This window comes from Pinus tabuliformis, chromosome J, assembly GCF_031772625.1.
Source record: "Pinus tabuliformis cultivar Carrire ecotype Pingquan chromosome J, CPIR1, whole genome shotgun sequence".
In the NCBI taxonomy this organism is placed as follows: Eukaryota; Viridiplantae; Streptophyta; class Pinopsida; order Pinales; family Pinaceae; genus Pinus; species Pinus tabuliformis.
In genome coordinates this window covers 1,388,290,590-1,388,317,305 of record NC_142295.1, presented here as the reverse complement: position 1 = coordinate 1,388,317,305, position 26,716 = coordinate 1,388,290,590, and the positions used below count along the sequence as shown (strand labels likewise).

Genomic DNA, 26,716 nt, shown 5'->3' with positions numbered 1-26,716 from the left:
ACATGTTAGCTGGGGGGGACATTTACCAACTCCCTTATGAGGACATCAAGACTGTATTTAGAAACCACTCCAAGGCAGCTCGGAAACGAGGTAGAGGAAACCACCTCTCCACTAGTGTCCCTTTCTCCAAACATGAGCTTGCAAACCAATTAGAAGATCTTAAGAGTGAGGTGAGACAAACCATTGCCATGCAGCTTGATACATTTAGGATTCAGCAAAAGAAAGAAGAGGCTGAGAGAGCCTTGGCTGTCTTCTGTCCTAGGTGCACAAGGAGGCACCCTAAGAACGAATGTCCATTGCATTCGGTTGAAGTGTGTTTCGTTTGTGAGGAGGACCATCCCACAAATCAGTGTCCAACCTTACCAGGGTTTAAAGCCATGTACCAAGGGACCGAAGCTCCCACAGAGCCTCTCTATTACCTCAACCAAAGGAGGCCACAAGGATCTAGACCTTATCAGCAGGGGATGCAAGGGGCATCTCAAGCTTATTACAACCCCAACCAGTCAACGCCTATGCCTTCCTGGGGTCCCCCTGCTCATCCTTCATGGTCCATGCCTCCTCCATGGTCTTATCCACCTCAGTACCCCACTCAACCTACTTCTCATCCATATCACTCACATACCCAGCCACAACCTCAATGGAATGCACCTCAGTCGGGGTGGAGGCCCCAATACAACACTCCTCCTGCCATTTTGCCTCCACCACCAGTGCAACCTCAACCATTACCTCCTGCTCCTCCAAGGCAACCTCAAATTCCTGCTCAACCGAACCCGAACCCCAACAATAGACAGGCCCAGCAGGTATACACTGGGGAAACCTCATGCCCTACCTATGCTGTGGAGATCCAGGAGATCAACCTTAGATCTGGAAAGACTCTTCCAGATCGCCAGCCTCCTCCCCCAGAGGATGAGGAAGACCATCAGGAGAGTGAACCAAAGCCTATTCCACCCTTTCCTGAGAGACTAACAGCCACCACACAACCTAACCTAGAAGAAGATGAGCTCTTGGGTGAGCTCAAGCAGTTGTGTGTAAAAATCCCACTTCTCCAAGCCATCAAGGATGTGCCCATATATAACAAGCTGGTTAAGGAGAAGTGTTTCAAACACCCAGGCAGACGGAAGAAAGATGCCTCAACTATCAATGTCATAGGACAACTGTCTGATCTTATGCTAGGACAAGTCATCTGCCCAAAGTACCTAGATCCTGGAAGTCCTGTAGTAGATGTTCACATAAATGGCACCATTATCCCCCACACCTTGATTGATCTGGGGGCGGCCATCAATGTGATGACCAGGGATACCATGCTTAAACTCAATCTTCAGGGTTCCTTGAGGAAGACCTCGACAGTACTGCAATTAGCAGATCGCTCCACCATGACTCCCGAAGGGATTGTGGAGGATGTCATGGTCTCCATTGATTCTTGGGAATACCCTGCAGACTTCCTGGTTCTGTAACCAAAGGCCAAGCTTACTGGATATCCTCTCATTTTGGGAAGGCCTTGGTTAGCTACTGCAGATGCTTACATCAGTTGTCGGGCAGGAAACATGACCATCAAAAATGGTCCCATGTCCAAGCAACTAGTCCTATACCCTCCTGCCCAACCCTCTTTAGAGCATGACTTACCACTCTGGTTGGAGGAAGGAGAAGAAGACGAGGTGTATTCAGCACCTCTGTGTACCCTAGATACCACTAGAAGAAACCCCCCAACCGAGGATGACTTGATCGATAAATTGATCCAAAACCCACCTACCAGTGCACTACCCTTAGAAAAATTGGTGGAGGATGCCCAAGCTAGCACCTTAGTGGATCTTTGTACAACCAACCCTGTCACTCCCAGAGTTAAGAATGTGGAGTTTGGCCCTGAGAGAGCATTGAAAATCAGCTCCTCCTTATCTCCTTCCCAGGAAAAGGAGCTGTGTAGTCTGTTGGCCAACCACCTAGATGCTTTTGCTTGGAGCTATAAGGAAATGAAAGGAGTCCATCCTTCGGTCTGTACTCATCACATATATATCAAAGAGGACTGTAAACCGGTTAGGAAACCTCAGAGGAGAATGAATCCAGCCCTTAAAGACATTGTCAAGGAAGAATTGTAGAAACTGTTGGATGCCGGATTCATCTACCCCATCTCAGATAGTGAATGGGTGTCCCCTCTAGTGTTGGTTCCCAAGAAGAATGGGAAGTGGAGAATCTGTGTGGATTACCATGAGCTGAACAAAGCTACCAAGAAAGACCATTTCCCTCTACCTTTCATAGATCAAGTGTTGGATGGACTGGCAGGAAAGAAGTTCTTCTCTTTCTTTGATGGGTTTAGCGGGTACAATCAAATCCAAATCAGCCCGGAAGACCAAGATAAGACCACCTTCACTTGTCCTTGGGGTACCTTTGCCTATCGAGTCCTTCCCTTTGGGCTATGCAATGCTCCTGCTACCTTTTAGAGAGCTGTCTTGAGCATCTTCTCGGAGCTGGTCCATGATGCAGTGGAAATCTATATGGATGACTTTACTCCTTATGGGGCCAACTTCCAGGAAGCATTGTCCAACCTGGGGAAAGTCCTAACCAAATGCACCGAGATGAACTTGTCCCTCAGTCCTGAAAAATGTGAATTCCTGATGACTGAAGGGACCGTGCTAGGCCATACTATTTCTTCCCAAGGATTGCAGGTGGATCCTAACAAAATTGCTCTCATCAAGAGGGTTCCACCTCCTCAAAAGGTAAGGGATGTCCGGAGTTTCTTGGGATTAGCAGGATACTACCGGAGATTCATTAAAGATTTCAGCAAGCTAGCCTCGCCATTGTTTGGTTTGTTGGCAAAAGATGTGGAGTTTAAATGGACTGACGATTGTCAGAGGGCTTTAAATGAGTTGAAGGACAAGTTGGTGTCAGCACCAATCTTAAGAGGTCCAAACTGGGCCCTACCTTTCCACATCCACACTGATGCCTCGAACAAAGCCATAGGTGCAGCTTTAGGACAAGTTGAGCAGAAACTTCCATATGCCATTTACTTTGTTAGCAAAAACTTGTCCAAAGCTGAGCTGAATTACACTGTAACCGAGAAGGAATTCTTGGCTGTGGTCCATGCATTGAACAAGTTCCGACATTATATTTCTGGTTACCAGACCTTTGTACATACTGACCATGCAGCTATTAGATATTTAATGAATAAACCAGATGTGAATGCTCGTATCATTAGATGGTTACTTTTATTGCAGCAGTTTGATCTAACCATTGTTGATAAACCAGGTAGAGAAAATGTTGTTGCTGACTTCTTGTCTAGATTGGATTTGTCTGCAGATGAAGATGGGACGGTGGATGACCAGATGCCTGATGAGCATCTGTTTGCTATCTCAGTACTCTCTACATGGTTTGCTGATATAGCAAACTATCTTGTTTCAGCACAGTTCCCTCCACACCTATCTTCCAGAGAGAAGAGCAGAATCATCAGAAAAAGTGCCTCATTCACTTGGATCGGGGGCAATCTGTTCAAGCTGGGCCCCGATCAGATCTTAAGGCGTTGTGTAAGGGAGGAGGAAGTCTTTGATATCCTCCTCACTTGTCATGATGGGCCTTGTGGAGGGCATTTTGCAATAAAGAGAACTGCCTTCAAGATCCTGCAGGCAGGCTACTATTGGCCCACACTTCATCAAGATGTCAGAAGATATGTCAGTCAGTGTGACCAATGCCAAAGAATGGGGAAACCAACCCAAAGGGATGAGATGCCTCTCCAACCTCAAGTGACTCTTGAGCCATTTGAGAAGTGGGGCATGGACTTTGTGGGTCCAATCAATCCCTCTTCGAGGCAAAGATTCTACATCATTATGTGTACTGACTATTTGACAAAGTGGGCAGAGACCAAAGCAATCAAAGCAGCAACAGAAGAGAAGGTGGCCGAGTTCCTAAGAGAGAACATCTTCTATAAGTTTGGCTACCCAAGAGAGCTGGTCACCGACCAAGGGAGCCAGTTCACCTCCAACCTGGTTGAAGATCTCCTAGCTCATCACAAGATCAAGCATAGGACTTCCACTCCCTATCATCCTCAAGCAAATGGGCAGGTGGAAGTCACCAATAGAGCATTAGAAGGGATCTTGACCAAAGTGGTGAGCAGTAGCAGAAAAGATTGGGCAGATCGCCTGGTTGAGGCCACATGGGCTTACAACACCACTTGGAAGACCACCACCGGCTTCACACCTTATGAGCTGGTCTATGGGAAGAAAGCTTTGCTGTCCATTGAGTTTGAGTATAACACTTTGAGGATGGCAGCTCAGCTGGACCTAGATCTCAGCCATGCACAACAAGAAAGGTTGCTGCAGCTGAATGGCCTGGACGAGCACCGCATGCAGGCCCTCCTTCACTCAGAAGTGGTTCAACTTCAGAGGAAGGTGTGGCATGACCAACATCTCCATGACAAGCAATTTCAGCCGGGAGATTGGGCTTTGTTGTATGATTCCAGATACAAAGATTTCAAGGGGAAGCTGAGAACCAGATGGCTATGACCATATACAGTGGAGAAATTCCATGACAATGGATCTATCCTCATTCGAACCATTGATGAGGAAGCCATTCCCATGCTTGTCAATGGGCATCGATTGAAGATCTACAGGAGACCTCTCTCAAGGCAAGAGTTTATCAAAACTATGGAGAAATCTGTATTGGTCATAGAGAAGGGTTCTGCCTCTGCCTCTGGCACACCCTGAAAGAAGATCTGAAAAAAATAAATAAATAAAGATCCTTGGGTGAAAACCTCTCTGAGGCGCCCAAGGTAGGTAGTAGGGGTGAAAACCTCATTGAGGCGCTCCTATTGCTTTTTCAAAAAAAAAAAAAGAGAAAAGGTTGAAAAAGATCCTTGAGTGAAAACCTCTCTGAGGCGCTCAGGGCAGGTAGCAAGGGTGAAAACCTCTTTGGGGGCGCCCCTGTTATCTTTCAAAAAAAAAGAAGAAAAAAAATAAAAAAAATAATAAGCACAATATGAAAATTACATGCAGGTTGCAGATGTTCTATGGAGGAGAAGAAGCCTCTCCAATCACAGCCAAGGGTCCTTATCATGTTGTCGAGGAACCTCATCAATACCTCCTCCAAGAGCACCCATGTTTTTCAAGGTATGTGCAATTTTATCATGGTTTGAATCTTCTACAGGAAGCTGTTGTCTTTCTACAGGAAGGCACAGTCTTTCTACAGGAAGGCGCAGTCTTTCTACAGGAAGGCGCAGTCTTTCTACAGGAGGGCGCAGCCTTTCTACAGGAAGGCCGAACTTTCTACAGGAAGCTCTGTGTCTACAGGAAACTTCTTGTAGAAGTTTGGGACGGCAAAAATTTTGTTTCAAACGGAGATCTAGCAGCTGAGGAATGGGTAGGATGCATGCATGCCACTGTTGGCACCCCTGAACATTGTTGTTACCTTGCTCCACCATCCTCGTCGCCATGCAACCAAGATCCCTGCACCAGCAAACCAGATCAATGAGTTCTCGTGGTAAAGCCATTTGTCAAAGAAAAACAAGCACCGAGAGCTCATACCACATCCATGTAGAGCATCAGAAGCTCCGGGAGCATGATCAGAAGATTCTATCCATCGTCGTGCAGCATGCACCCAAGGAGGCGAGATTGTTACAAGGCACCCTGCGGGAATCCCGTAACAGTCAAACCTGCATGAGTGGATACCATTCACAGCACCGCCCTCTGCAAGCAAAACACGGGCGCAGGCAACCAGAGCATCCACTCCATCGCCAGCATCCTGTAACCATGAGCCTCCGGGACTGTGTAAGCCGCATGCAGCAGGTAGATCCGCTCCCCGTCGTCCAAAAACCGAAAAATCGTGTGCAGCCGCGCACAGGTAAGTGTCTCAACCCTTCCTTCCACCAAATCGCATGAGTATTACTTTGATTTGTTTGCATGGCGTAGAAATGAATGGTTGAGCGGCCGTCTGGCCAGTTGACTGGCCACGTCGGCTAGTTATGGTATAGTCAGATGCTTGGGTGGCAGCCACGACAAAGAAAATATGCAGCACGCACGTGAGGATAGTCCCATCAACCGAGAAACGAGTTTAACCGAAAAGGGCGGCGACAGATCTATGGGAATGAATGCGGCAGCGAGTGAATATGCAGGTGAATGATGGGTGACGTCGCCCAACGGTCCGGCGGGGACAGCTCACCCCCCGCGCCACGAGCTGCGCCAATTCAAAATCTAATCGGCTAGATTATGCGCATGTATTCATCAACCTCCACTTCAAAACTCGAGTGGCTCTTCTGATTTCCTCTGCACGTTGATACGCCGAGCTTTCGGCTACCAGAACACCGGTGAAGCACATCTCGACCGCTGGCCAACTACATTCCTCCCCGAAGTTTGCACACTGCTCCTACAGGAACAGTTTCTACAGGAACGCAGTCCTACAGGAAGCAGTCTCTAGAGGAACGTAGTTCTACAGGAAGGTGCATTCCTCACGTAAGAAAAGGTGGCAGAAAAAAAGGTAACCCTGAAACTCCTTCCGCAATTGGCTTTCAAAGGTGGCAAGATCATTATTCACAGTCTGGGCATAAAAATATCGGATTGTTGTGCCTATACTATCGCTTCTACAGGATAGCAGTATAATTAGACTGTGTTTTGTGAATTGTATGCATGCTCTGCCTAAAATAGACCGAATCTCCTTTGCATTTGTCACCTTTAGTCAAAACCCCCGTGTTCATCATGTCGGGCAGGTTTATCAGGCGGGAACCCACAGATTCCACCAAATTAAGGAGAAACCCGGCAGTGGTAGAGCTCTTTACCAGAGCACAATGGATGCCTTTTTGTGATAAGCTGCAGGGCTACGATGATGAGGTAGCCGAGGAATTCTTGCAGGCTTTGAAGCCTAAATCCCAGACACTGGCCACAGTAAGCTTCAAAGGTCTAAGCCTCAAACTCACCCCAGAACATATCAGTCGGATCACAGAACTTCCTATGGGTTTGCTGCGGGACAAGGAAGAACGAAAGCAGAGCCAGCAAGCAAAAAAAGAATTCTTTCCACCTGAGGAAGAATTCTCGGAGGATAAAAACGGGGTGAGAAGAACGAGCCTATCACCACCTTGGAATGAAGTCAGTTTGCATATCATGAAATATATTACTTGTGAAGGCCGGTTCAACATCGTGTATGCATATCACTTTTGGTTACTCGCTGAGTTGAGGCACCGAATTGACCTTCCTGTAGAGCAAAAACTGAGCATCCCTTATTATCTCCTGCAGTCCCTAATGGAGTGTGCTACAAAGCTAAGAGAGGGCATACCTGATCAGATAGCCCACCATGGGTTAATAAAACTGCTTGTGGAAGATGCATTGCACTCATATAAAGTTCCCCTCTCCTGGGAGTCATTTAGGAATTTAACACGAGATGGGGACATAAAAATGCTAATCGAAGATAGTGGCTCCTCCAGCAGTGAAGACAAGGAAGCAGTGGCTGAGGAAAAGAGGGACAAAGAAAAGGGTGGCACACCTATTCTTTCAGCAAGGGAAAAGAGGATGAAGAGCAGAATGGACAAAGCAGAGGCGGCCCACGTCGGCCCAAGTACCTCAACAGCACCTGCACCCAAAGAAAAAAGCCAAACTCAAGCAGGCCAGCAAGCGGAAGTGGAGACACCTATGTCTACAGGAAAGCAAAAACAGGCTTCTACAGGAAGCTCGAAAACACAAACTCAGGCTTCTACAGGAAGCCCAAAAAACATTGAAAAACAGGCTTCTACAGGAAGCCCAAAACCAAAAACAAAGGCTTCTACAGGAAGCCCGAAGATCAGTGAGAAGCAGGCTTCTACAGGAAGCCCAAAAGCAAAGACCAAGGCTTCTACAGGAAGCCCGAAAATCGTTGGAGAACAGGCTTCTACAGGAAGCCCAAAAACGGAGACAAAGGATTCTACAGGAAGCCTGAAAGTGCAACCACAGGCTTCTATAGGAAGCCTGAAATTGGAAAAAGGGGCTTCTACAAGAGGCCCGAAAGTCACTGAGAAAAAGCCTCCTACAGAGAGTCTGAAGACAGAGAAAGAATCTTCTACAGGAGGCCCGGAAGTGGGCAAAGCAGGGTCTTCCACAGGAAGCCCGAAATCTGAAAAGAAGGGGCCCTCTACAAGGAGCTCTGAGAGAGCAAAACGCAAGAAAGAGAAGGCTGGCATTCTCGAAAAAGAGGCAACAGCGGCACTGGCTGCCCTCAGCACACCTCCAAAACCGAAAGAGAAAAGGGAGAGGGAGACCCCTCTACCATCTGAAGCCAGGAGAAGCAAGAGGATGACCACGGGCAAGCCACAGCCTCCACCCAGCAGCCAAACCACTTCAGGGGACGTCCCTACTTCACCCAGTGCAAGAACCCCCTCTAAAACATCAGCCACCCTCGAAAAGGGGAGCCCAAAAATAACTTCCTGGACACGAAGGATAGGCCAGTCGCCTTCCGAAGCCCGGCTCAAGGAAATAGGAAAGGGGAAGGAAGCATCACCTTCGTCACCACCAGGGGCAGCAAAGGCAGGGCCGCCAAAAACGGGAAAGGAAGAAGCGCCACCCTCTAGTTCTCGGCCAAAGACGAGGAGCCAGGGCAAAGTTGCTCAAGGATGAGCAAATAGTTTAGCTGGGGGGTGATGATGAGCCCCAATTTTTGGTATAATTTGGGCTCATTTGGCCTACTTGTTTTTCTCAAACCATTCACTTTTTACTGCTTATGCATGCATTTCTTAGTTTATTCGTGTTGTTTGTAGGAAGAAGGGTAGACACTTTATCTACGTGACTAATGCATTATGATTTCAGGTTTTTGCGTTAAAAGGGAGAAAAGACCACGTGAAAAGGAGACAAGGAGACAATGAGGTGGCACTGTTGGTTTTTAGGAGAGGATTTCCACAGTCTTGGGACCCTCCTCGTGATTCCCACCATAGCTCCGAGCTCCAATCCATCTCCCCACCGAGCTTAGAAGCAGCCAGCTGTTCTACAGGAACAGTAGTTACAACTGTTCTACAGGAACAGCAATTATGACTGTCCTACAGGATCAGCAAGTTAAACTTCAGTTGGACAGCCGAGCTCCTAAAATCAAGGACACCTGTTGGATGATCGTTTTGCATAAGTATGGAGGCTGTAGCCTTTGTTAGGTTGTTGAAACTTTCGCATTACTATTGTAATTCTTGAGCAGAGCTCGGTCTTTGTTCCTTTTTGTAAGCCAATTTGGCATGACATCAAATTATGAATAAAGAAGGCAGATTTTGATCTAGTTCTGAGTTTTCTCAAGGAGCTATAGCTCTCAGGTTAGGGCCCAACCTAAGAGCAATAGATCTCCTCAGTGTTGTAATGTGTTTGCATTTCGTTCCATCACTTTGAGTTTGTTTATGTTCACATGCAATTCGAATTCACAGTTTGGTAATTTAGTCGTTTTCATAAGCATGATAGGACTAGTTTATGGTGATTTTCTTTCAGTTGCTTCAGTTTGATAGGAGGATAGATATAATCTCTTGGAGCTCCAGCAAAAAGGGTTGAGAAAGTCTCCACTGCCATCTCTATTTGGAGATTGGAGTGTAGCCTATACCAGCCACAAAAATACGCAGTTCTTCACGTTATACATGCTGCAACATAGTCTCGTTTATGATAGATCTTTCCATGCACTTCACTCTTGCACCATACACCTTCATCACTGCTTCATGCACATACCTCTACACGCTTTATCTTGCTGTTCATTGAGTTCAGGTAGCTTAGGTTAATGAATTTTCATCTTGGTGACAGTCATAAGCCATTTGTTTCATTTACACTGCTTTTCATCATTCTATTACCTCCTTCTTCGTCTTGATCACGCATACAACCACATCCTCGACCTCTGCTCCGCTCTGTTATCTCCTAAACTCCTCCACTCCTCACGTAACTCCATCCTTTAGACATTTCGTTGTTATAACCTTTCATCCATCAACCCACTTCATACACTCGTTCTCCAACCTACTTCTCCACTCCTGAGCCATCACCAGCCTTATTCCTACCTTACACATCTCCCCCTACCATTCCATCACTCCACCATCACTTCAAACACCCACGGTAGGCCATCCTGTAGCAATTTGTAGACTTCCTGTAGAAACCCCTGCGTTTCCTGTAGAATCCCCTGCAAACATCCTGTAGGAGGCCACTCACTCGGTTGCTGAGCCTCTGAACGTGAGGAACCTCTGTGGACTGATGCTAAGGATCTCTGGGGACCTCTCCTAGCCTCCCCAACCTTTCCCAAGCTTTCCTTCCTTCCGCATCACATCTGCACAACCAAACCCTAATAAGCACAAAATCACAATCACTCCATCCACTTAAAGAAAAAATACAAAAACATGTCTTTTAAGATGCAAGTAGATTAGATTCATGCATTTTCACTTATTAGAGGTAATGGCATCATTGGTAGAAGTTTCCTTCACATTCTTGGCATCATAGAGGTTAGACTAGTTAAATTAGGGTTTCCATGTTTTGATTTGCTTTTAGTTCATTTTTGCCAAGTAGAGTAGTCTTCTTTGAGCTAGCTTTCGTCCATCATTGATAAAGCTTCTTCTGTGAGCCTATAGAAGTTGGCTTGAGCCCTAGCGGACTTGTGCCAGCTGACCAAGTGACAGCTGCGACAAGAGCTAGTACTTGTGCATACAGCACCGTCGCTTCCAAGTTTGTACGAACTACCGGGTTGATATAATTAAGAGACAGGAAGCCCCAGGAGTTGTAGCATTATTGCTACAATACTGGAGCTCACCAAGTTGTTTGTTAGAATGACTTGTTCTCGAATGCATAGGAGAAATTTTACATCAATTTGTTCATCCTCTTGAGTAACGAAGGGTTGTTGCTTCCTTCACTCGGCATAGCAATGTGAAATTAGGATGTTTAAATATTTAAGGATTTTTTTATTATGTGCTATGACAGATTCATTAGTTGCATAAAGATGCATTGAATATTGAAATTCTTGTTGCTTGATATGTTGAGGAAGTGATTTTGTACGCATCATGCGAAGCTTCCAATCATCCATTGTAGCGATTTCATTATGAAGGTTGGAGAGGAGCTAACTAAATGCAATTTGTTTAGGGTTGATGCCTTGTTGGCGGAAGATAGTTGAAAGTGTGATAATTGTGTCGAAGGTTTGCCAAAGTCCATTGCCTTGGAATGTGCCCACATACATTGGTGTACCCTTTATTGGTGGAAATTTCCTGAGGTCACCTACAAGTATTGTAGATCAACCACCAAATGGGGTTTTTTTATTGGATGGAATGATTCTCGTAAGAATTCATCAATTTGGACAAGCATTTTAGGGCCAATGAAACACATTTCATCAATAAGTATGTATCTGACATGTCAAATTTTTTCTTAGAGATTTAGGTGGGACTAGCCTTCCAAAGGGTGCATGGAGGAGATAGGAATGTGAAGGCCATAGTGTATTGTTAGTGCATTTATGTTGAAGGTTGCAACATATTTTGAAGAAAGAAAGAGTAGAGGAATTTCTCTATTGGTAGAGTTGGATAAAAAATGTATCCTTGAGGTAACCAATTAGGAAATACTTTCTTGTCCCAGTTGTACCTTGGATGATAATCTTTAGTGTTGTGGTGGAGGCATTGCTTGAAAAGTGAGTAAGAATGATGTTGAAAGAAATGCTTTGGCTAGGGGAGTATCAGGTAAGGGAGTGAGGATTTGGAGAGGGGAGATGGAGGAGTTTTATGGAGGAGTGGTTGAATTCCATGAAGCGAATGGTTGTCTCTTGCAAATTTGAAGGGATAAAAGTATGAGTCCAATTATGGTTTGCATCAAATTCATGGTCACCAAGCTTATCAAGGTCATTTAGGAGGATGTTGTTAACTGGGTGGAGTTGAGAAAGGAATTGTCATTCTTTAGTATCCTTGGAGTAGTGAGGTTTCATTTCAGGAACAAAGTCATCGTCAAAGTTAACAAGAGGTGGCTCTTTAGGTGCATGATGGGCATTCCATGCATGATATGTGTTCATTATTTTTTATTGGTGTCCAACAATCTCCTCGTTAGTTTTTCCAATTTCATAAGGTGGCTTGCGAAAAGGGAATTAGAAAATAATTTCACTCCAACATAAATCTACATAGTAAGTTGCATCATGAGATGGGATGGAGTTCTACTAAGGAAAGATGTGTATGACATTGGCAGGGTAGATATGCTTCCATGACAATTTTTTCGAATGAGAGGAGAATGACCAAGAGCATGCAACCTCATAAGAGACATTGAGTTGAGTGAAGGAGGTATTTGAATTTAGAAGGTGATGAAGGATGTTGCTAGAACTTGGCCATCCAAGTTATGTGAAACACATTTGAAAACAACTCGCTTGACATTTAGAGAGACAAAATAATGACTACATTTTATTAAGGGGAGCTTTTGGAGCATGTGGCATGTTTCCTGTGCACCGATGTCCCTTTCAACAATTTGTTTTAATTAGGAGATTGTAGACAACAGTGATACTAGAGAAATCAAGAGGAGTACTTAGTGCAAGGGGAAATAACATTCTGTTGTAACTTTCTGAATTTGACTCTTCCTTTTCTGCATATTTAGAAATGTAGTTTAAAACATAGTGACACGAAAGGTTAAGTTGGAAGTCAATGTTGACCATCCAATTAGTAAGCATGTGGGGGTTGTCGATGTTAAGTCTATCATGATTTCTAGCAAGGCTATAAGTTTTCAAGCTAGAAGCATTGATGTGAATATAAGAGGAATCACATAACTACTAGGGGACTCCATATCAACAAGCTTCATTATTGTTTTTCTTGTGAAGGCATGTGGATGAATGACAAATTTTGTGGCATTGGACAAATTTGACAAGTTCCTCATAGTCTTAGGGCTCGCTAGAAGTAAGGATATCATTTGTTCCAAGTAGCCAGGGATAAGTAAGTGTCAATAAATGTATTCCTAGGTTTCTTTGATGGAGGTCTCGAGGGTTCCAAGTAGTAATATATGTGTCGAAGAAGGGCCTGATAGTGGCAACACTAGGTTTTTTCTTCCAATTAAGGTTGTCCATGTCAAGTGAATTTTATAACCATAGGAAACGATGTATATGTGTACACCCTCTATGCTACAATTCATACCTTGGCCAAATAGAAGAGGGAAAGTAAGAGTTATGTGTTCAACAATTGTACATAGAGGATGAAAGATAATTAGTGGTATATTAAAACCTACACCAATAGTCCTTTACAAGGAATCCTTTTAGTAGAATCTCCTATAGTAATATTGTGAACCTACAATGGATGTATTGAGATGCATGATGTGGGTTTGCAACAATGTTTTGGATTCTCCAACGAGGTTGATCACATACATTGGATGGAGAACCAAAAGGAATGGCCATGTGAAAGTCATGCCATTGGGTATCCACTGCACTTAGTGTGAAGAAGAAGATAGGGTTTCATTCTTGAATGACCACCTCAATGATCTCCCCTTTAGCCTTGGTCTAGAAAGAGCATCTTCCTCGAAGGGACAAGATGAAGTGCATAACCTAGTCTGGAATTGTTGAAGGAGGCAACTACTGAAGGTGTCGGAAAAGGTCTATAATGGTAGCCGACAAGTTATCTAAAAGGTATCCTTTTATGAAGATAGAATTTTCTTCCTGGTCATGACAACGCATGATAAGCTTGTGCAAGTAGTATCGAAATCTGGGATGTTGTCCAAATATATTATCATGGTACCACTTTAGGTGTAAAGAATATTCTTGAATTTCAACTTTTACAGCTCTTAGTTGGTTTCTCATGGAAGAGCCTATGGGGAATAGGGTAGGGAAGGCCATGGGGAAGTAGCACTTAGTGTTGTATTCATTTAACAATGATAAACCAACAATGGGACATTCAAGTGAATGAGTGGGTGTGGAATTAGAAGATTACACGTAGGAAAATATTTTTTCAATCTCAGTTTGAGTATTTGGAAGTATTCATATAAAGGAGGATGGTTGAAGTTTAGATGGGAAGTGATGGAGAAGGTTGGGATTAGAAATATCAAGAAGGAATTGTTGGGTTTCATGGGAATCAGTTGTGACATGACATAGAAGAAGGGTGACATTTGTAAGGAGAACATATAAAGTAGATAGTGCAGAAGGGTGAAGATGGACATCCTTGTAGTATGGATCGTTTGCTAGTTTGTACTGCAAATCTGCTAGAATGCGTAATCTAGTGACAAAGAATTCATAGGTTGTGTGATCAAAGCTGCATTTTATAACAATAAGGATATCTATATATGAGATCATGTAGGGAAGGGGGTTGAAAATATTAGTTATATCCTGAGGAAAGCTTATGGTATGGCCAGAGTACTTGTACTAACTTCCATGTGCATGGGCCACTTGAGGAATTGGGTTGACACATGAAATTAACATATCCTCAACTTACGTTAGGCATGAGAAGATGTGTGGTTTTTTGCTCAGATACATGTTGTTAAGTGAGAAGAAGTGATGATAGATCATTCTGTGACACAATGCCAACAAGTGATGGCAACATGGAGGAATGTTTTTTCATGGATGGGTAAGATTAGTTACAAATAGAGAAAACTTGGAAGGCGCTAAGTGCGTCAATCCTTTTAAGGAAATGATGATGTGCATGCTAGAGAGGGTTTTTGTAGAAATTATGGGGATTTGAATTGGAAGCAATAGGTGGATGGTTGTATAGAGAAGGTAGGACTCAAATAAAGTGCAAACCTGGGGCAAGTTTGAATGGCAAGTGGGAATGGAGGGGATGATGATAAAAGAGGGCTACATGGAAATGGAAGAAGACAGATTTGGGTGGGTGGGGTTGTTTGACTAGGGATGGGTTGAGAAGGAATATTGTATCATCGATTGTTGTAGAGTAGGGAATGGCATGTGTTTATTTTATCCTTATTACTTGCGTAGTTTCTTTGTTGATGTGCCTTCTTTGCATCAGTTGTGAGAATGCATTTCATAGCTAATCAAGCAAAGAAAGAGATGGTCAAAAGTGAAGGTATAAGTGAATTTGGAATGGAGACATGTAAATCAGGCATGTCAAGGAAAAAGTAGTGTATATAGAAAATAATTTGTTGGCATCATGAAGGAAAAGGTACTTATTTTCTTTGCAATTTGAAGTATATATAACATGAATAGCAATATACTATTGTAAATGAAATAATGAATATGAATATATGCAACATGTACAATGAAGAGAGCAAGGCTCTATACAAAGTAATCGTTTGTTAAGAGCAGAGTAAAGTTTGTGTTGTTTTTTCTTTCCTTTCTTTGTTTTTTTTTAATTTTCTTTGTACAAAAAGGAAGTTGTGAAACAATGGTGCAAGGGTTGTAGGAAAGCAGAAAGTAAGTGAAGGCTGGGTTGGAGTGTAAGGTTTTTTTTTTTTTTTTCATTTTTCATTTTTTGTTTGCATGGAAAATTGAATGGAAGATTATTGTGAAATATAGTAGTAGTAAACAAGTGTACTATTATTTCGTGTATGAAAGGTTCAAGTAATACATAAGTTGTCGAATGTCTAGTGTAGGTGAAAATCTCATATGTGTTTGAGTATATGGTCATTACAATTTCTTCAAAGTGAGGGATTTTGTTTTAGCCTTGATTTCGAAAATTGAAGGATGGGATGTTAAAATCACTATTATCAGTATTAGAATTTGTATCATTATGTAAGTTTGTTATGAATCTTGAAAATCATATTGTTGTACTTTACTAGTAATAGAAGCAACAAATATGTATTTTTTCCACATTAGATCATATCCATATTCATATGTGTATTTGAAATATGCTAATGTATTGCAAAGCACATTGAGGAATGAAAAATCCCAAAGAAATGAAAGTGAGTTAATGCTCATGTATTTATGAAAAGAATATACAAAAATAACAAGGACTGTGGTAAACCAATTTATATAACTTCAACAAAGGAGAGGGGAAAATTCTAGGTTCAAAATTATTATAGGCAAAGGGTGTGAAAAATTAGAGCATGGGCTTCAACAAAGGAGAGGGGAAACAATAGAGTCTAAAGTTGATGCACAATTCTTGTGAGAGGGCCAAATTTTATTTTTATTTCTTGTAGGACAAGGGTTGAATTAGAGCCATAAATAAGTTCCTCATAGTGGATAAGGGTTGGGTGGAGGTGTTTGATGTCATTGAAAGTGTTTTTTTTAATAGAGATGGTGAAAATGAAATCAACAAATTTGATCTTGGTGGGGATGTCTCTGACAGATTCTTGCTCACTCGAAAGGAGAGATAGGTCCTTCCCTTTTACACCCAAGAGTTTAGTTGCAACATCATCAAAAGCAACAACATTTTCTATATGGCCAGTATGGTCATGCAATTCAAGATGGAGTGCATAACGATAGTCACATTCAATGGAGGCACCGTTACATTTTGTGAAATGCCACATGTTGAATTTTTGCACAACCTTTTTCATGCATTTCATCCCATCAATGCTAAGGGGGCATCCAAGGAATTAAAATTATTCCATGTTGATTGCAGTAGTAGTAGCATATACAACAACTCACAGAGCTTTCTCAGAGTGGGGCATTGCAACAAGTTCAAAGATTTTTTTTTTTTTTAGGGGCCTGTCTGAGACACCTATGTATTTTCGACTTATTGAAGGTGATGATGCATTGAAATCCATTTCCCAGAACCATTGCTGGAGCTAGCATGTTTTAGCAATATTTGGATTTATAAGAAGGAAAGTGGCAGGGATTGTTCGAATAATATTTCCAATGAACTCAATGACATGACCCCATTTGATTACAAGGACTATAATGGTTCCTAATGTATGAAGGTCAAAAAGTTTGTTCCCTTCAGCACGACATTGTACACTCCATAAGGTGACATCAATTTTTCAGCTTGACATGTCACATAACGTGAGATGTATTTTAGGAGTATTAGAGCTATCACGTCGACATATGATGGATGTAGTCTAAGTCAGGCTAACAATATCAACAACATAAACAATTGAGTTGTTAGTTGTAATGTTGAGTGAACTTATTGGTCTGAAATGAAAGCAATCAGAAGGAATCGACTAATAATAATGTATGCACTAAGACATGGTTGATGTGGAGAAAATGAGGATTTCAAAAAGACAATCTAAATGATTGTAGCTAGGATTGGGGACTTTAATAGTGCTATTGGTTATTGTGTAGATTTTACCAAATTGTATGAGAGAATTCAATGAGTTTTCCAAGTCATTAGAGGTGGTAATGTGGATCTCATCACCATCATGATCCACAAGGTTGAAATTGACTGATTTCCCATCACCACATGTGTTGTTGTATTCATGGAGGGGTGTTTTTGCAAGGGCCTTGCCTTGGATGAACCAATATTTATAGGATGGGTTTAGTGCCTTGAAAGGGAGAGTTGTTGGAGGAGCAACAATATCTAGTGGTGAAGCTACAGGTTGGCCCTATGTCGGGGGCACTGTTTGAAGGGCATAGGCATTTGTTGAGGATGAGGTTGCATGGAGCCCTTCATTGGTGGAAAGAGAAAGAGGGGTTTGCTTGCAAACCAAAGGTGCTTCATGGTGGATAATCTCAAGTTCGAGTACCTGGAGTGTATTACAAGATAGGAGAGTTGTGAGTGAAGGAAAAGAATACAAGAAGAAATAAATATAGTAGACTCCAAAAAAAGGACTTAAAAGGAGACAAGTTCAAGGAAGGAAGGAGGAAAATTTATAACATACAAAGATTGATGGAAGGTTGTGCATGCACTTTTTCTTAGGAGCATAATGGAGCCTGGTTGAAGATCCTCGAACATTGCGAGGGAATTGTGAGTAGAAGGAAACAAGAACGTAGAATTATGTGTTCCATCAGAGAGAGAAAGACGGTATTGAGGGGCTGCAAGCCTGGTTGCACAAATATGCTCAATGGAAATGACTTGGATGATTTTTTACAGCTAGGTAGAACTAGCCATCAACAATGAAAGTGCATTTCTAGTTAAAGTTGGCTCCATTGTGATACACTTGTGTTGTTCGATGAGAGGAACTGCAAATAGATAAGAAATGTAAATGCATAGGAACATAAACATATTGTGTATAAAATTGAAGGAAAAGGCTACAAAACGATCCTAAATGAGATATGCATTGCTGACTGTGATCTACAAGTATGTTAGGGAAATTGGAAGCCTACTCTTTCTTTAAACTCATAGTACTAGGGTGGATGATTCTCAATAATAGGATGATAGACAAAGATGGACTTCAACATATAGGACTTTCGTATGGGTGTTGCATGACCTAAAAGGAAGAAGCTCTGAAGAATATTTTATCAAAAGGAAAGATATAAAAAGCTCATAACATTTCCATATGCCATGGGGCCTAGCTAAAAACTTTGAAAATAGCCATACAAGGATTCCTTTTTTGAGTACAGGATCAAAGGACCTTATGATAACACCATTCCTTGATTTTACATTTTCGTAGAGGGTTAACATAAAATGCTTTGACTAGGAGAAGGAAATCAAATGAATTCAAAGATTTCAGGGCAACTGGAAGGGTGCCCTTTTATTAAATCCATGGTGATTGTATATATGATTCTTTTATCTTTTAACTCAAACGGGTATGATTTTATTTATTTCGTATGAAGCTTGGAATTACATCATGGCAGCCAATACTACATTTCTTCTGTTTCTGATTGTAACACTATCTTTTGAACTACTACATAATACCGTTTCCTCAAGAATTGAAAGGATGAAATGAACTTTCATCGTTTATAAGAAGTTGGCCTTTCTCGAGGGTACACCCTTTGTTCGCCATCAGATCTACTTATTTTTTCAAATTTCTGAGAATATGGAGAAATTTGTATGAGTCGAAATCAAGCAGAACTCTCTTCAGCCTATTTAGTGTTTTGTTGAGGCATGCATTAGTGAATAGATTTCCCGTGTTTAAATTTTTAATTATGATCTCCGAGTCTCCAAAGGCTTGAAATTCTTTGTCTCCTCTGTCCCTGACTATATGACAAGCTTTGAGGAGGCCTAGTATCTCCGCTTGATTGTTGGTTTTCTGTCCAATACCCCAACAAAAGTTGTCCCTCTTTGTTCCATCCGGGGCGTAGATGACCCATCCAGCTCCTGCTGCCCCAGGATTGCCTTTGGAGGCTCCATCAAAGAATATTGTTATAAGTTTTTGCTTTCTCCACCATTCCTGGAAGTTTTCTTCAGAATCTCTTTTGCACCAGGCCTAATTTCCTGCTTGAGGGATTGTTAACTACTTCCTTGGTTGTGGGTGAAGGGGACCCAACCACTTCTCTTCTGCTGGAAGGAGCAATGGATCACCTGCATAGTTTTGTTGTTGCACTGCTTCTAGAAGAAAGGACTTAGCTTTTGCCGCAACTGAGAAAGGTGTGTGTGCTTTTTCATTGAAAATCATATCATTCCTGGACAGCCAAATCTGCCAGCACACGAATTTGGGTATGGCGTTCTAGACTTTCCTCCAGATGGATTTAACTGGAATTTTGTTGGGGTAACACTGATTCCATGAATCGAAAAGTTTAGCTACTAAGTTGTGGGAAGGAACTGTGGTTTGTAGCTCATGGAGGGAAAGTCCGCAAACTTCTTTTGCAAATTTGCATTCTATGAAGAGATGCTTGGCAGTTTCTAAACTGCTTCTGCACATCTCACATCTGTGAGGACCTACAATGTTTTTTTCATTAAGTTACCTCCAGTTAGAAGCTTCTCTTGGGCCAGCATCCAGAACAAAAAACTTACGTTGGGCAGAGCAAGCGGTTCCCAGACTTTCCTCCAGAACTCCGGTGTTTTGCTATTGTTCCTATCTGGTTGGATGGCATTGTACGCTTCTGTTGTAGTGTATGTTCCAGAACGCCCCCAACCCCAGTGATCTCTCGATTTTCTATTAACTGGGGCCGCATCTTCCAACATTTCTTCTAGGATGTATTTCTGCTGTTGTAGTTGGTCAGGAACTCCAAAGAAGTCCCATCCCTGCCAGTCTCCATGCCTATCCCATTTGGATAGATCGAACACGCTGATGACCCCTGCACGTTCCAGCCACTCTTTTATCCCTACGATTTATTCTGTCTCTGAGAGCGAGTTTCGGTCCATGATTCAGTCATACCACAGATTTGTACATTTACCATTGCCTGGAATTTTATACACTTTTTCTTTGAAGAAATTCAAGCTTCTGTTGCAAAGTTTCCATACTTGAGTGCTGTTAGGAATTTGACTGACCTGTAGGTTTCTGAGCCGCATGTTAGAAGCATATTTGGATTTCAACATTACGCTGACAGGGTGCGTTGGCTCCTTAAACAGTTTCCAAAGAATTTTTCCTCCCATCGCCAAATTAACAAAGGCTAGATCTCAAATTTGTAATCCTCCTTCCGGAATTGGTCGTTTCACCTTCTCCCATTTGACTAAATGAATTTTTTGTTGATTGCCCTTCCCCCCTTGCCAGAGAAAGTCACGCAGAATTCTGGATATATTGTCTGTCACTCTCTTTGGGGCAAGAAGAAAGGTAGCTTGGTAGATTGGAAGAGCCGATAAGACTGGTTTGATCAAAATTACCTTACCTCCTTTTGTGAGCCGGTGTCCACCCCAGGAAGCGATTTTTGACTTGATTTTTCTGATGATTCCTGCCCATAATGACCTCTTATTGTTTCCAATTATCATGGGAAGGTCGAGGTATTTTATCCTCTCCCATTGGGCATGACCGTTGAAACCCAAAATAATGGCTATGCCTGTGAGTTCTTGCTGCCATATGTACCATCCATATACTTCACTTTTCCTTTCATTGATGGAGGTGCCCGATACCCTGCAGTAGCATTTTAAGACGGAGTCAAAGGCTTTAGCTATTCGCAGAGATGCCCCACCGAGGAATAGAGAATCATCCGCGAAGAGGGCATGGTTTTGAGCTGGAGAGCTGATAGAAGGTTTGAGGCCTGGGAGGGAACCTGAGGATTGCTCGGAGGCTAGCTTTCTGCTGAGGGAATCGGCCATCAGAATGTTCAGGAAGGGAGAGAGCGGGCATCCCTGCCTGTGACCTCTCTGGGCTTGAAAAAAGGAAGTGGGGTGGCCATTGACGAGAGGGGCGATCCAGGGATTATGAGTGCAGGCAACGATGAGATTGACAAAATTGGGAGAGAAGCCGAAGGAGTGGGGAACTTTGTACAGGAAAGAGCGATTGACTCGATCGAACGCATTAGCCATGTCAAGATTTATCAGCATTCCTTTTTCCTTTCGCTGATTGCTTGAATGTATTGTCTCCTAGACTTGAATGACATTGTCAAGTATATGCCTGCCTTCTACAAAGCCCCCTTGGTTACTTGAGATCAGCCTGTTAAGAAGAGGTTTCATCCTGGTGGCTAGGAGCTTAGCTATAATTTTGTATGAAGCGTTTCAGAGTGAAATAGGCTTGAATCTGGTGAAGGTTTCGGGATTGGTTTCCTTGGGAATAAGAGCAAGGTAGGTGGAGTTGGTTCCTCCTCCTACCTTGGCTTTTTTCATGAAGCCTTTTATCATCTTTATTAGATATTCTTTGATGATATCCCAACAAGTCTTGTAAAAATGTATGGTGAATCCGTCCGGCCCAGGGGCCTTGTCCGGATCCATAGACCAAATGACTTTGATGATCTCTTCTTCCGTGATGGGTTGGGTGAGAGCTAAGTTGTCTTTAGGGTTGACCAGAAGAGGGGTGTTTGAGAGGAAATCTGCAATAGCTTCCTGACTACCTTGATTACCTGCGGTGTACAGTCTTTTGTAATGACTTACTGTTGCCTCTTTAATTTCACTGGAACCTTTGCATATCTGCCCTTCTGCTGTTGTAATTTCAGAAATGTGATTCCTGGAAAGTCTTGCTCTATATTGGCGATGGAAGAAGGTGGTATTCCGATCACCCGCTTTCAGCCACAGGCTTCGAGATTTTAATCGCCAATGCTCTTCCTCTGTTATGAAGGATCGAAATGTTGAGCATTGAATTTTAACTTCTTTATCTAGCAAGGATGGGGTTATCTCTCTGCTTTCCATTTCAGAGTGTAGTGCCTCTAATGTCTGCACTATTTCTTTTCTTTGGCTGGAAGGATTTGGGGCATGCTTCCTTATCCATTCCTTTAGGGCTAACTTTGTTGCTTTGAGCTTCTATTCCCATACGTAGCTCGAAGACCTAGTGACAGGCTTGACCCATGTTGTTTTCACTGTGTCTATGAATCCATTCCTCTCTATCCAGAGGGGACTGAATCGAAAGGGGATTGGGCCCAGGTCTTCTTCATCTTCCAATATGAGCTGAATTGGTTTGTGGTCTAAGGTCAGCTTGGGGAGGATTTTAGTGGTAATAATTTTCTTATTCAACATCAGGGTGCCCTGTACTAGGAATCGATCCAGTCGGGCTGCGATATGGTCTTCCCCCGCTCTGTTGTTGGTCCATGTGTAATGCCCTTTAATCGGATTGAAATCTTGAAGATCCCATTGTTGTATAAGGTCTTCCACCAGGGGAAGCATGGGATCTCTGTTGTTGATTCCACCCCTTTTTTCTTTGGGTTTTAAAACTATATTTAGGTCCCCAACAAGGATGATGTTGTTAGGGGATCGCTGCTCTAGGAATGCAATGAGGGAGTTCCAGTAGTCCCTCTTTTCAGAATAAAGAACATGTACATAGAGATTGAAAACGGAGTAGGTCAACTTACTTGAGCAGTGTGTTAGTTCTGTGTAGATACAATGCTGAGTCTCATGGGATTTGTTCGGCAGGAAGAGATCTTCTGCCCAAAGGGTTGCAAGCCCTCTGGATGTGCCCCTTGAAATGACTGATCTTCCTGTGCTTTTCCTCCATTTATTCTTACTGATATCTAGAAGGGCTTTCCCCTCTATCTTGGTCTCTTGGAGCATGGGAATGTCTGAGGGTTCTGTTTTGAGTAGGTCCTTGACCACTTCTGCTTTCGAGGGATTACCCAGACCTCTGCAGTTCCAAGAGACAAGGCACATTATTTACCATGGGGTTGAGGGCCTCCCTTGGGGGGCCTGTTCCTGGAGTTTCTCCAGATAGACATCTCTATTGTGGGTTGACTTCCTTGTATTTTAAGCCTTTCCGCCTCCTCTACCCTTATTTCTCTGCGAGATTTCCTACCTGCTTTTCTTGTGGGTTGCTCGAAGGTTTCATCCTCCGATGAGCCTGAGCTGTCCACTGGTTTTTTCCTAGTAACATCTGCATATGAAGGATTAGAAGGACTTCCTTGAGAAGTTTCCAGATGTGCCATTTCCCCGTCCTCTTTGTTGTTGGAGGGAGAGGTAGTATGTTCTAGGTCTTCAGTATCTGTTGTAACTGGGATACTTTGTCTGTTTGCCCTTTGGATTCTTTTCTTGGGTGGGGTTGGATTTTCTTGGTGCCTCTTTCTGTATACCTTTCCTGCTGCCTTTTTTGTGATTAGTGGTTTTTTGGATTAGGGTCCATTGCTCACCATTTTATTGATCTGATTGTTCTTCCGCCTTTTTCTTGCAGTGTTTGGCGAAATGTCCATAGCCGTGGCAGTGTCTGCACTTAAAGGGAAGTTGTTCATAGTCCAGCTCTTGTACATGTGTCCATCCTGCAACTGTAAGACTGATGGCTTCCGGTAGGCCCTCCTCCAGATCTACTTCAACGCAGATGCGAGCACATAAATATTGATCCTTTCTTACAGCTTGATCTATGTATTTTCCTAATCCATTGCCAATGATCTGAAGAGACTTTTGATTCCAGCAGTGGAGTGGGAGGTGGGGGAGCCGCACCCACACCGGAACAGCCGATGGGACATCCTGGGCTGGATCGAAGTCTGGCGACCATTTGTTGAGGTATAATCCCTGGGGGCCCATGAAATAGGGTCTGTTTCTGAAGATTAGGCTTTTATCTTCTGCACTTTCGAATACGAAAACAAAAAATCCTTTGCCTACGAAGTAGCTTTTTATTCCTTCTTTGATTAAGGGTTTCCAGTTCCTTTGAGTCCAGTCCTCCACCACTTTGGGAGAGGGCCAGAGGCCCGTGAACTGGCCAATGAGTCCTCTCTCAGCTAGATTCAGTGCTGCTTTGCACGTTTCTTCTTCCGGGAGTGCTACCGAAGGAATGGTTTCCAGTTTCTTTACGAACTTTTGCTGGATGGCTGATGGCGGGCGCTTGCTACCGGTTGCTATCATGGCTTTGAAGGCTATGACCTCTGGTGGAGGAGGCAGGGGCGGATTCAGATGGTTCGGGTCCCCGGATGAAGGCATGGTTGGGCACAGTAGAGCTGATGCCAATGCCAGCCCTTTTCTCAGAAATGGACCACTTAAGTGAGGTTGACCAGGAGATGGGAGCGATCCAGAGGTGTCGAGGCAGAGATGGTCGAGCCCAGCAGCAGAAGGCTGCCGGGGGGGAGGCCACATGAGGTAGCTCGGAGATGGAGGCGGCTAGGTCGAGCCTAAGCGGGCTCTCAGCGCAGCGCAGCAAAAATCAATTAATTGCATATATGATTCTCAAGAATACCCTAGCACATAAAGAAAGATAGACTTCAACATAGAGTAGTTTTAGATGGTTATTACATGGCCTAGAAGGCATCTTTTGTGGAATTTCAAGATAGGTCAGACCATCTAGAACTGGATTTATATAGATTGTCATATTCTATTTGTTATTCCTCTTCATTGGAATTTGGCCATTTAATGGAGACAAATATCGAGGAAGCAACACACGATAGTTTATTAGCTAATGATAACAAATAATTGCAAGACCTTCTAGCATGAAATGCAAGAGTATAGGTCATGCCTTAGCTATTGAGGTTTAAAACCAAATATTGGAATCCAATGTATCATTATTTTTCTTTTAAGAGAATTTTTTGCATTTAAAAGTAGGTAAAATATTAGAGTATGTCTTAGCTGCTTGAGAGTTTATGGTCAAATATTTGAATCAAATTCATATATTTTTTTTAATCTATTTAAAATAAAAATACAATTATGCATTCAAGAGGATTTAAAGGACTACAAAATAAGCATGAGTAATTCAAGTTTAAGTGACCACAAAATATGTCTTTCATACTGTAGTTTGAAGGCCAATATTGGGATCAACTTTTTCAATTATTTAACCCACTTAAAATAACATGAAGTTATGCATTTGAAAAGAGGTAAAATATTACAAATTTTAAGATTGAAACCAATATTATTTTCATTTATTTTCTTTAACCTAATTTAAAATAAAAACAACTATCCATTTAAAAAGAGGTAACAAATTACAGCACCTTCTCTACCAAGTCTAAGGTCAAAATATTGGAATACCTTTCTTCATTTCTTTCTTCAATTGATTTAAAGTGAGACAATTGTGCATTTAGAAGGATCCATGATTTTAAAAAATGACCATATAGTAGAATCCTAGAACTACTAGGCTATTCCCGGCTCTTATATTATGAATATATAATAAATATGACCATCTAGTAGAGCATCTATATTGTTGGCTAAGAGTGATTTTCATGGATATAATAATCCATGATTATTAATGAGAAACTAGGTGCAAGTTTTGCACCACTATAATGAAGGAGAGGTACAAGCTTTGTTTCAAATCATTTCATGTTGAAACATTCCTTCTATATGGTGGTATCTGTTCAAGTTGGATCTAGGGTTCTCAACCTGTTATTTAACATGCCCGGTTAATGTGTTGTAGAGACAATGTGAAGTGATCTAGAGATTATGGGTCATGCCTTTGCTATTGACGCTTAAAATCAAAGATTGGAATCCACAGTTTTATTCTTTTTCTTTTAAAAGAAATTTGTGCATTTAAGAAGAGGTAAAAGATTAGAGTATTTCTTAGTTGCTTGAGAGTTTACGTTCAAATATTGGAATCAACTTCATATATTTTGTTTAAGTTATTTAAAATAAAAAGACAAGCAGGAATTGAAAACGAGTTAAAGGACTACAAAATAAGCATGAGTAATTCAAGTTTAAGGAGAAATTGATTACAAAATAAGTGTTGGCCATCCTAGTTTGAATTTCAATATTAGAATCAACTTTTTAGTTATTTAACCTACTTAAAAGAAGAGGAAACTATGCATTTGAAAAGAGGTAAAAGATTACAGAGTTGAAGATTGAAACCAATATTGTCATTTCTTTTATTTAACCTAATTTAAATCAAAAACAACTATCCATTTAAAAAGAGGTAATGGATTACAACACCTTCTTTAACAAGTTTAAGGTGAAAGATTGGAATACCTGTCTTTATTTCATTCTTAAACTGATTTAAAATGAGATAATGTTGCATTTATAAAGTTATATGTTGACCTGCAAATGTGGTATGGGTAAGACCAGTTTTAAAGTTTTAAATCCCATGAAAGGTAAATGAAAAAGTGCATAAGTGCCTCATGAAGAATAAAAACCATAATAAACCAATGAAACTTTAAATATACAAACATGAGACATGATAATGGTTGCATATGCTCAAAGTCCAAAAATTGTTTGACTCTTATATTGACACTACCACATCTTGGTTTATTGTATTGTACATAGATGCATGGGAAAATTTCCATCCCAAAGCAAACCAAAATAAATGTTTGGTGTGGGTTACCAACCATCTACATATTGAGTTGGGTTTACTCACATACATAGGAAACCCATTTTCCCAACTGTACTACACATGAATGCCAGATATCCATAAAGTGCTAAGTTAGATATGAGTAATATTTACAACTGCATTAAGCACCCCACTTCTTAATGTTAGGATTAAAGCAACATTAGCAATTCCCTTCATCTCCTCAACTCATCCTCTATAGGAAAAGGAAGGCATAGTCTGCAAAGAGGGGGAGTCATATTCTCACAACACATAATCCATTTGTCCACACAAATATTATATAATACGTGACCATAGGGAAGACCTCTTACCTCTTCTCC

The 26,716-nt window shown here is 42.0% G+C and overlaps 1 pseudogene; it reads right to left on the bottom strand.

Annotated features, from left to right (window-relative positions):
• Positions 1 to 21,055, bottom strand: part of LOC149232535 (uncharacterized) — a 28,663-nt pseudogene extending 7,608 nt beyond the window's left edge.
• Positions 21,056 to 26,716: the final 5,661 nt, after the last annotated feature.